At 39.2% G+C, this 11,263-nt stretch overlaps 1 non-coding gene and 1 pseudogene across 1 annotated transcript; both read left to right on the plus strand.

Annotated features, from left to right (window-relative positions):
- The first annotated feature begins 4,837 nt into the window (after positions 1 to 4,837).
- On the plus strand, positions 4,838 to 10,467 carry LOC115939422 (small ribosomal subunit protein uS2 pseudogene; annotated as a pseudogene).
- Positions 9,418 to 9,568, plus strand: LOC115939435 (small nucleolar RNA SNORA62/SNORA6 family). The gene has a single exon (XR_004074244.1). It is a non-coding gene; the product is annotated as a small nucleolar RNA SNORA62/SNORA6 family (small nucleolar RNA).
- Positions 10,468 to 11,263: the final 796 nt, after the last annotated feature.

Raw genomic sequence — 11,263 nt, forward strand, 5'->3', positions numbered from 1 at the left:
GAACATGCTGCCTGTTATAAAATTGAGACAGAAAATTCAATCTTTCTAGCCTGGGGTCTTTTTGTTTTTACTATCTTTTTTTTTCCTCTGACCCACTTCTGCTGCCTAAAATCAGATTCTCATAACATCTTACATGTGCTAATATACTTTTATTTGTCTCATAATTACTCTCAAGCCTCCCGTGTCTGTCCTGGTCAATTAACCCTAAATACTGTGCTTGTGTAATCTAATCAGGTCACTCCCCAGCTCAAAACTTCCTGCCTCCTACTTCCAGAAGCATGAAGTCCGGAGCTCCAGCCAGACATTCCAGACCTTTCACAATCAGACCACAGTTTGCCAATCCTGCCTTATCTGAGCTAATCCTTATCAAATTACAGCCTTCCCCACACCCCACCTCTGGCTTTCACTTATTCTGTTTCTCTTTTATCCTCATCTCTGAATCTGCCCCATACGGGAGGGAATAGGAATATGTACAAGGGGGATGGTTAGGATAGGATTCCTGCAAATGGAAGAGAATTAAAATTGAGGGGATGGGTAATGAGGGTGAAGGGAATTTTAGGCTAAAGGTACTAGAAAGAGATTTAGATAAACTTTAGAGAAATATGTTGTTCAGATTTAGCCCGGTATAAAAGCATAAGGAATAGGTTTCTGAATTTAATTGTCTGCATACAGATGTTTGTAATCAGTGTTGATTCAGATTCAATTGAACAATGAATAAGCTTTTCATGTTATAATCATAACACCTAAGACAGAAAAGCAGGCCTTTTCATGGCTCCCCAAACCCCACTGGGTGTTCAAGTTAAGTGCTAGTTGCTGGTTAGTTAACTTGAACTGTTTAGTGGTTGGGGGTGGTGGGGGTGGTATCAGTCAGGATCCAAAACTGTCCCATCCATCATAGGACTTGATCCTGGACAATGCTTTGTTCATGTGTTCTAAAACATCACAAGTCAGTGGGTTGCTGGGTCACTGTCCTCAGTATCACTTCACACACAATACAACAGAGCAGTGATTGATCTCTGCCTCCCGTTATCTTTGTTCATCTTTTTTGTAAATTTTTTAAATTTACAAGTTATGGTGAGTGAGTAATGAGGAATGCTGAACTCCAAACAATCCTGTTTTCTGTCATTGCTATAAAACATTCAAAACTTAAAAACACATAAATAAATAAATCAGCAGAATAACAGGAGATCTCTTTACACATACACACACACACACAAAACACACACAAAAAAAACACTACACAACTTGATGAGTAGAAAGCCAGAAAGGATGGAAATGGCAATCTCCAATAAAACTTTCTCTTCTAAAAGGCTACTCACTTTTAAAGGTTTCTAAGACAAATGCTAGCATCTTTTTTCATTTACCTCTTCTTGGCTTCTTAAGCATTTTAGCGTGGAGAGAAGAGGCTGAGAATACCCATACTAATTCTCAACCACAAGTTTCCCTGAATCCATCTGTTTTGGTGTTCTCCCCCTTAACATGGAAAGAAAAAGTAAGTAAATAGTGAGTCCTTCTTAAAACTCCCTCTTGTTTCACTTCAATATAGTCCATCAACTCTGTCGTATTGCAGTTTGCGACAAATCTTACTTTAACTGTGTTTTAACCTGCATGCCAAAACAAGGAATGAAACACTTTTTTGTTCTTCCCTCTCCCACTACCTAAAGAGACGAACTTGATTTGCTTTACTTTTTAAAAAGATTTTATTTATTTATTTGTCAGAGAGAGAGAGAGCGCGCGCAAGAAGGGGGAGCAGCAGGCAGAAGGAGAAGCAGGTTCCCTGCCGAGAAAGGAGCCCAATGCGGGACTTGATCTCAGGACTCTGAGATCATGACCTGAGCCAAAGGCAGACGCTTAACCAACTGAGCCACCCAGGCGTCCCACAAGCTTGCTTTACTTTAATTTAGTGCTCTATTATAGTCTAAAGCAGTCCTTTCCCCAACAGAAGGGAAAGTTAAATAATTTTCTTATTTCACTCATGTGGAATTTAAGAAACAAAACAGATGAACATATGGGAAGAAAAAAGAAAGAGAGAGAGAGAAGCAAACCATAAGAGACTCTTAACTATAGAGAACAAACTGAGGGGTGATGGAGGGAGGTGGGTGGGGGATGGGCTAGATGGGTGATGGGCATTAAGGAGGGTACTTGTTGTGCTGAGCACTGGGTGTTATACATTAAGTGATGAATCACTAAATAAAAAATAATGAATAAAAATTAAAAATAATTTTCTTAGAACTCTTAAGTAGGATATTTACAAATTTTTTAAATTTAATTTAATTTTCAATTTAAATTACATTTAATATTACACATTCCAAGGATATCAATGGATCTACCTTTCCATTTTACATACATTTATTGAATAGCCACCTTGCTTCAAGAACAGTCCTAGAGATCGAGGAGCCAAGGATGAGTAAGTCAGTCACATGCCTGTCTTCAATTGTGTTTGGGAAACAAACATAAAAACTGTAATAGCTTTATGTAGAGGGCTGATAGGAAAATTATAATGGAAACTTTGCTTGAGTGAGTCAGGGAAGAGGAAGCTTCATAGAAAAGGAGAATTTTGAGCCCAGCCTTGAAAGATTTTTAAGAGTTTGGGTGGAAGATGTTTTAGCGAGAGGTGTACTGCATAATTATTCTAGCAAACTATAATCAGCTCTCTAGGAGTTTAGCATAAAATTTAGGATTGGAAGCTAGTGTAAAGCATCCCATGTGTCGTTCTAAGAGGTTTGTGCTTTGTGTTGGCAATAGGGAACCTTTCAGGGACGTTAATAAGGAAAAGCATGAAAAGGGTTGTGTTTGAGAAGATATTCTTGGGATGTGTTCAGAATGGAATAGACAAAAGCTGTCCTGGATGTCCAGATAACTAAACGGGAAAATATTGCAAAATCCCATAGGAGAGATGACAGAGGCCTTAATAAATGTAATAATAGTGGAGATGAAGAGGTAAGCACAGACAGAAGCACAGTGGCAGATCAGAATCAGTAGCACTGCCTGGGGAAGGAGGGAGAGCCCCGGGACTACTGACAGATTTTCTGTGCGCCATGTGCAAAGTTTAAAAAAGCAGCATCAACATCATCAGTGACATTTATTGAGGGCTTACTCTGTTCCAGACACCGTGTCAAGCTCTTTGCTTCAAATCTTGTAACAATCTTTAAGACAGATACCATTATTATCCCAATACTACAAAATACATGAAATTTAAACTACCTTGGGGAGACCGCTGACGTGGAACTGGAGTACCAGTAACCTTGAATATTTTTTTCAACACATGTCGAAGTTTATTATTTATTTTCTCGATAGTCCTATGAGGCAGTGGTCAAACACTAAATTCACGTTATTTTAATAAACAGAAAATTGACCTGGAAAGAAATGGCAGCTCAGGAGTGAACTCTGGGTCTCAGGGTTCCCACGCTGGAGAGCTTTTCTGGCTCTCAGAAAGTTACTATTACTGGAGAAGATACTGTGTCCAGTTTATATGTCACAAAGGACATTTCTGCAGAAGAGGTTCTAGGAAAAAACATATTTGAGTTCAGACTCTTAGTTTCTTTTCTTTCTTTTTTTTTTTTAAGATTTATTTATTTATTTATTTGACAGAGAGAGAGAGAGCGAGAGCAGGAACACAAGCAGGGGGAGTGGGAGAGCGAGAAGCAGGCTTCCTGCCGAGCAGGGAGCCCGATGCGGGGCTCGATCCCGGGGTCCTGGGATCATGACCTGAGCCGAAGGCAGACGCTTAATGACTGAGCCACCCAGGCGCCCAGACACTGAGTTTCAAGTGAAAGTGATTCCGAGCACACCAAGGTATCTTACAGAACTGAAGGACAGGGATGCAGCTAGTGGCAGGAGCAGCTAGAAAGGTCTCCAAAGTACCACCACTGTCCTCTTCTTCTTACCTATTTGAATTTTCTCTTTCTCTCTCTCCACGGACTGGCTTTTGTCAATGTAAGATTTTATTTTTTCTGAGGTTCTTTTGTTTGCATAGAGAGGACAAATCTTAGCTACTGGGATTTTTTTTAAATTAATATTCAATTTATTAAAGTGAAAAAATTCTAGAATTTAGTTTCCCTTAAGCTTCTTTACATTAACTGTAAATTCTATTTACAAATTAGTAAAATTTAACAATCACTTTCAGAGTGGTCATTGCTGTCTCAGGTTGCAGAACTCACTGAACAATCAGGCTCCTTACAAATTAGTTAATTTAATTGCCTTTAACATTTTAGACTGCATTTATAATTAACATATTTGTTGCCTGATCTGACCTGACATGACAAGTGAAATTTTCTCAGGTACTTTCTCAGCTATTTAAATTGCTCTAGTAAACTTCATAAATTAAATTCATAAATGTGATAAATCTGAAGTTCTCTCACACATTTTAACGGTGTTTACAATCAGAAAAAAATTCTCCTGATTTTAAACTAAATTACAAGTTCAAATCAATCATTCAATTATACTTTTATTTTTTTAAGATTTTGTTTGAGAGAAAGAGAGCACGAGTAGGGGGAGGGGCAAAGGGAGAGGGAGAAGCAGATTCTTTGCTGAACAGGGAGCCCCACCCAGGGCTCAATCCCAGGACTCTGGGATCATGACATGAGCGGAAGGCAGATGCTTAACCAACTGAGCCACCCAGGTGCCCCTGGTGATCGCACTGTTATGTAATACCTCCCCCTTGGAGGGCTGGTGTTTTTTGACTTCCAGTGAATTTCCATGAGAAATGACACTATCTCATTTCCAAGATTAGGTTACAAAAAACCCGGCTTCTGTCTTTGGTGATCTCTCTTTCTCCCTTGGTTGCTTGCTCTAATGTAGCCAGCTTCCATGTAGTGAGCTTCCCTATAGAGGACCCATGTGGCAAGGAACTGAGGGAGGCCTTCAAGTAACAGCCAGTGAGGAACTGGGGCATTCAGTTCAGCAAGCCATGGAGGAAATGAATCCTGTCAACAACAGTGAATGTAGAGTGAGTGAATGTAGAAGCAGATCCACCCCCGACCTGGGCCTTCAGATGAGATCGCATCTCCAACTAACACCTTGATTACAGCCTTGAAGAGATATTAAAGCAGAAGCATTTAGCAGAGCTGAACCTTGATTCCTGATCTACAGAGACTGGGAGATAATGAATGTTTGCTGCCTTAAGTCAACAATTTTTGGAGTCCTTGTCATAAATATGTATAGTCAATATTCTCCAGAAAAACAAACTAATGCATGTGGGTGTGTGTATATACAGAAGGAGAGAGAGTGGGAGCTGACAAGTCCAAAATCTGCTGAGTAGGCTGACAGGCTGTCAATTCCAGCAAGAGTCGATGTTGCAAACTTGAGTCCGAAGGCAATCTTTGGGGTTGGGGAGTGGAGTGAGGGGGGAGAGTGGCAGAACTCATTCCTCTTGGAGGAACCTCAGTCTTTTCTCTTCAGGCTTTCAACTGCTTGGATGAGGGCCATCCACTTTATAGAAGGTAATCTGCTTTACTCAAAATCTACCGGTAAATAGTAATCATCTAAAACTTACCTTTACAGCAACAACTGGATTGGTATTTGACCAAACAACTGGGCACCATAGCCTAGCCAAGTTGACACACAGATCAATCATCATAGCATCAACAGATAATTAATATATATATATATTAAACATTATAAATACTTAACACCAAATATGAACATATCATTCCTATCCTAATACTAAAATATTAATTTGATTTACTGAAAATTTCTCTATATTTAATTTTAAACCTCCTCAAGGAGACAATTTTATTCTTCAAAGAATAATTGGTCTCACCATTGCAGTGTGTTAAAATCGCTATTGACCTGTTATTTGGGGCTAGAATGAAAGACCTGGAACAGTAGATATACAGACTGACATCAATCTTGTCACTGACAACACGGTCCAAGACATTCTTTTATTGAATATTTCCACCTGAGTTAAATAAATGGAATTCTGCCACCTGAGACTTTAGCTAACTTTTTTTTACCACTTAATTAGACTTTGTTTTTTTTTTAATATATTTCCTTTTAGATTTAAATAACATCTATTGGAACTTGCATATTTTTCATAACTTTGTTTAACTCAAATATCACACTAGTGGGTGCACCCTGGCTTCTCCTACCCACAGAGTAGAAAACATGGCTACTAACTGTTCCCATACTTCTGCCTTTATACCTGGCATACTAAAAGATATTGACTTCCATTTCTTGGTTTCCATACCTAAAACTCCTATGAAGATTCCAGTTGGTCTAGTTCGGATATGGTGTTGGTCACTAGACCAGGACAGTCTTATGAGAGAGGGATTATAGAGAAGGTCCTATAGCACCATGAGAATGAGGGGTGCTGGGCAGACAATCCCCTCGATTTCTAGTGCATAGGAAGTAAGACTCATGATGTTAGATGTATACTGCTTTAAGTTGATGAACAAAAAAAATTTGCATGCTCAGCTCTAAAAAGGAAAGATTTCATAGTAGCATTCTTCCCAATTCCTCACTTGCTGGACTTCTCCTCAAAAGCCACCCTTTACTCTCACGTCCCCATCTTCACAACGTCTCACCCAGGCCGGCCCTTTGGAGGCAGCAGGTAGAACTTCACATCCTTTCTCCTTTTTCAAAACTGGAATTTTGCAGTATGTAGGTGAAAAAAAGACACACAGCCAGAGCCAGAAAGGCAAAGGGCCAACTATTTCACATTCTAAACTTCACAAATGATTTAATTTGCACACTTGCAACATGTTCTTTTATGTAAGCCATTTTAAGCATTCTAAAAAGTAACTTTCTGGCACCATGTCTAAATGCAAGTAGGGTATGATCCTATAGATAAGAATTCTAGGCACCAGAGGAAGGTAAAGAGATATTTTTGGATATAGAGACTCTGATAGCAATAAAGTTGGAGGTTGGAGCATGGCTGCTATAGGCCCATATATCAATACCAAGCAGAAAATTAGTTATTTACTGCTTTCTGCCACTTGGGTTGTCTCTAAGTATTTGAATGTAATGATATGAAAGTGAAAAAATGGAAAACACCTTAAAAAACCACTGTAATGAAGCAGGAGCAATACAAGAACATCAGATTAAAACTCTTAATTATTGATTATTGGAAGACATAGTAGCAACAGAACCAAGATTAGAGATGAAACTAAAGGAAACCAAACCCTGGATAATTCTTCAAGCACTGAATTGGTTCTTTCCTCAGAATTCTATTTTTTAAAATTGGATATTCATACATGCCTTCTTCTCAGTCTCAGGGTGAGCACTGTAAATCTTACACCAAACCACATGGAATTCATAACCTTGGCTAGGTATCATCTTGGTCCTTTTCCTCTTAAATTAATTGTATGTGGCATCTCAGAACTTCCCTATGTGGCTGGGGGCTAAAAGTGGTATTTAATCATATAGTACTTAGAACCTCTCACATGGCTAAGTGTGTATATCCAGTTCTAAGAAATGAGTAAAGTTTTGGTTACTCTAGAGTAAAAAGAAACTGCCAAGCTAGATATGAGTCACATACAATTTTTCTGTTTGGCAATGAAGTCTATTTCTCTGTTTTTCTGTACATTTTTCAAAGGTTGAAAGAATAGACTCCACTTAAAGGGGTTTGGGGGATGATATTTAGTTACATGCTTAGAATTTATTCCACTTTTACCAACTGCACTCAGATTTTACTTTGGAAATGTCCTTCCCTCATTGTGCTAGAGCCATGAACTCTGAATGGATTGACTCCATCCCAGCTCCAAGCTATATTATTTTACCCCAGATAAAACAAAGATTGTTTCAGCAGAGGCTGTCACCAAAGCCCAGATAAACCAGCATTTGGTTTCTTCCTGGGCCCAGTGCTTGGCTTAATCAGAGTAAATCTCAAGACTTTTGTTAAATGATTATAAAATGTGACAGTCTCTCTCCCCTTGGATATGAGTCAAATAACATGTTGCCTTGGCTGCTATTGGCAGCCATTTTGTGGCTACGATGGAAGCCAATCTGAGGATGGAGCCAGAATACAGAGAAGGGCACAGCCAAGAGAATCATAGAAAACTGAGAGACTACCTTAATGAAAACATGCCTGGACTTTTCAGATATGTGAGCCAATAAATCTGGTTTATCACTTATGCTAATTTGAGTTGGAGTTCTGTTACTCATAACCAAAAACATCTCAACTAAAATATAAAGCATCTGGGGGAGGTGGACTTATCTAGAAAATGAATACTAGGATATAGTGAAGGTTAAATTCATCATTATTTATTCTCATTCACTGTGGCATTTCATGGATTCAAGAATATCAGATGGAAAAAATTGGAAGTTAATCAGGACCAAGCACCCTTTTAATTATATATATATATATATATATATATGTGTGTGTGTGTGTGTGTGTGTGTGTGTGTGTGTGTATATATATATATGTATGTATTAATTGTACGTGGCATCTCAGAACTACATATATATATATTATATATATTATATATATATATATGTGGTAGTTGATTCAGTCCTATTAAAAAAATATGCCCCAAAAGGGGAGTGAGCCATTTGAAGTTTCCTTGGTCTAAAAATTTTCTCTACCAATTATAGAAAATACCCCAAATTGGTCATTCTTACAAAAGAAGTCTTTGAAAGATCTTAATATTCAAAATCATAATCTTAGATGGGCAAGATAGGAGCAATCCTTTTTTATTAAACAACTCATCAGGCATTAGTTTATCAGATTAGCTCCAGCAGAAATAAGAACCTTTGGGAAATGGAATACACATTTTATTAGGCAGAAGAAAGGCATGAAAGAAGAGAGTTCTGCCTACAGACGAAGGACAGGTGGGGGTAAGGAAAGAGTAGTAACGTAACAAAAATTGTTCTAAAAACTAACCTCACTTTAATTTTTCCAGAGCCATTCTATGCAGAGAATGTTGATAAATTATATCTTAATGTTTGGACTGCTTCTTTATATGAGTATGAACCCTGACACCAACAATTGGCAAAGTTGTAAGAACATGTCCTAGAACTAGAAGTGGTTCAAGCCAGAAACCTGCAATAAACAAACTGAACGGATGCTACACTTCAAATTTTACAGTTTGCCCTTCTACTCCCTTCCCCAGCCCCCTTCACTCTCCCTGATCCTGCCAATCAATGACTTTCTTGGCAATCTGTGCTTATAAGATATTTGCATGACTTCGCTCCACTTTCCATCCAACCTGGAAAGGAACCAATTTTGTGAAAAACTTCTACTTGTCTCACTGGAAAAAAAGCAATGATTAACTCCTAGAACTGCATCCACACATAACTGAAGCTGGTTCAGCTCTTAGTTCACACTGCTTTTCCAGAAGAAATGGAGTCCTTCTTCTTTCCATTCTTTAACTGCCATTTTTCCCCCTAACACATTAAATATAAGATTGTTTGATTTGAGGGAGGTTTCTAAATATTTATGGAAGCAGCTTGAAAGGAAGTCTTTATAAAACCACTTTGGGTGCACACTATTAAAGCTCAAGGTTGAGGCCATCTGTGGCCAATGAACTTCTGAATGTCGGAAGTGTGCTATAAAAACAGCAGGATTTTCGCTAACACCAGTAGAGCTTGCCTCTATGATTGGAGTTTGATAGTACTCTCTGCTACATTCAGTTTTTTAGAAGAAAATCCATTGCAAATTAGGTCAGGTGTTAAAAAGCTTTCTGCTATCACCTAGGTATCTACATCATAAATCTGAAGAGAACCTGGGAGAAGCTTCTGTTGGCAGCCGATGCCGTTGTTGACATTGAAAACCCAGCTGTCAGTGTCATATCGTCCAGGAATAACGGCCAGCGAGCTGTGCTGAAATTTGCTGCTGATACCAGAGCCACTCCTATTGCTGGCTGCTTCACTCCTGGAACCAGATCCAGGCAGCCTGCCGGGAGCCGGGACTTCTGGTGGTTCCTGATCCCGGGGCTGACCACCAGCCTCTTACAGAGGCGTCCTATGTTAACCTGCCTCCCATTGCTCTGTGTAACATAGACTCTCCCCTGCGCTATGTGGACATCGCCATCCCTTGCAACAACAAGGGAGCTCACTCAGTGGGTCTGATGTGGTGGATGCTGGCCAGGGAAGTTCTGCGCATGTGTGGCACCATTTCCCGAGAACACCCATGGGAGGTCATGCCTGATCTCTGCTTCGACAGAGATCCTGAAGAGATTGAAAAGGAAGAGCAGGCTGATGCTGAAAAGGCTGTGACCAACGAGGAATTTCAGGGTGAATGGACGGCTCCAGCTCCTGAGGTCACTGCTACTCAGCCTGAAGTCGCAGACTGGTCTGAAGGCATACAGGTGGCCTCGGTGCCTATTCAGCAGTTCCCTACTGAACACTGGAGCGCCCAGCCGGCCACTGAAGACTGGTCTGCAGCTCCCACTGCTCAGGCCACTGAATGGGTAGGAACAACCACTGAGTGGTCTTAAGCTGCTCTTCCACAAAGGCAAACAAAATGGAAATAGAAATGGAAAAGGTTGACGGAATATAAACAGTTTGTAAAAACAAAAAAAACACTTTGGAAAAAAAAATTTTGTTCTTCCTACAGAAAAAAAGACCTTAAAAATATGTTTTGATTTTTTTCTAACTGAGGGAGAGAGAAAGAGAGGGGGGGGTACTAAAGTGTAAAACTACCACTTCACCACTTGGTAGTGAGCTAATATTTTATAAAAAAATTATTAAGAAAAACTCTTTGGTGTGTAAAATCAAAATATTAAGAAAAACCAAAGCTGTGTACAATTTTTTCGAAGTGAAAAAAGTCCTGCTCTATATGTCTGGCTTATGGTTTGCTTTCAGGAAAAAAAGAACACCATTCGAGTCTCATTTGAACACTGGTACCGATTTACCAGTAGATTAATGTCAAATCCTGCTATTTTTGAGATTCTGACCTTTTACTTTTATTTTGTTTAATCAGGAAATATTTAACATTACACTGTTTAGGCTTCTGGGTTTCACATGAGCTCATTTGCCAGCAGTGTGTCCTCCTCCATAGGGGTTCTGGCAGAAGTAGACAAGCCTGGTAGAATATCAAAGTTTATCAAGCCACAGGATCTACAAAGTCTTAATTTTTCTCATTACTCTGCATCCCACACACCCAGTCCCACCCTGGAAATTAGTAATACAATCCAGAAAGAAACATGGGAGTTACTAAGTCACATAGAGTATAGCCGAGAATCCTAGGCTCAGAAGAAGGATCGATTTAAATCTGTTTATAAATCGCTAATAAAACATTTGTGAGTATGACACCAAAAAACTAAAATTGAGAAAGTTTACTCACACACGATTTCCACAATGGCCTCCATGACCAGTTGATAAT

The sequence above is a fragment of the Leptonychotes weddellii genome, chromosome 2 (genome assembly GCF_054177405.1).
Source record: "Leptonychotes weddellii isolate Sample4059 chromosome 2, ASM5417740v2, whole genome shotgun sequence".
NCBI lineage: Eukaryota > Metazoa > Chordata > Mammalia > Carnivora > Phocidae > Leptonychotes > Leptonychotes weddellii.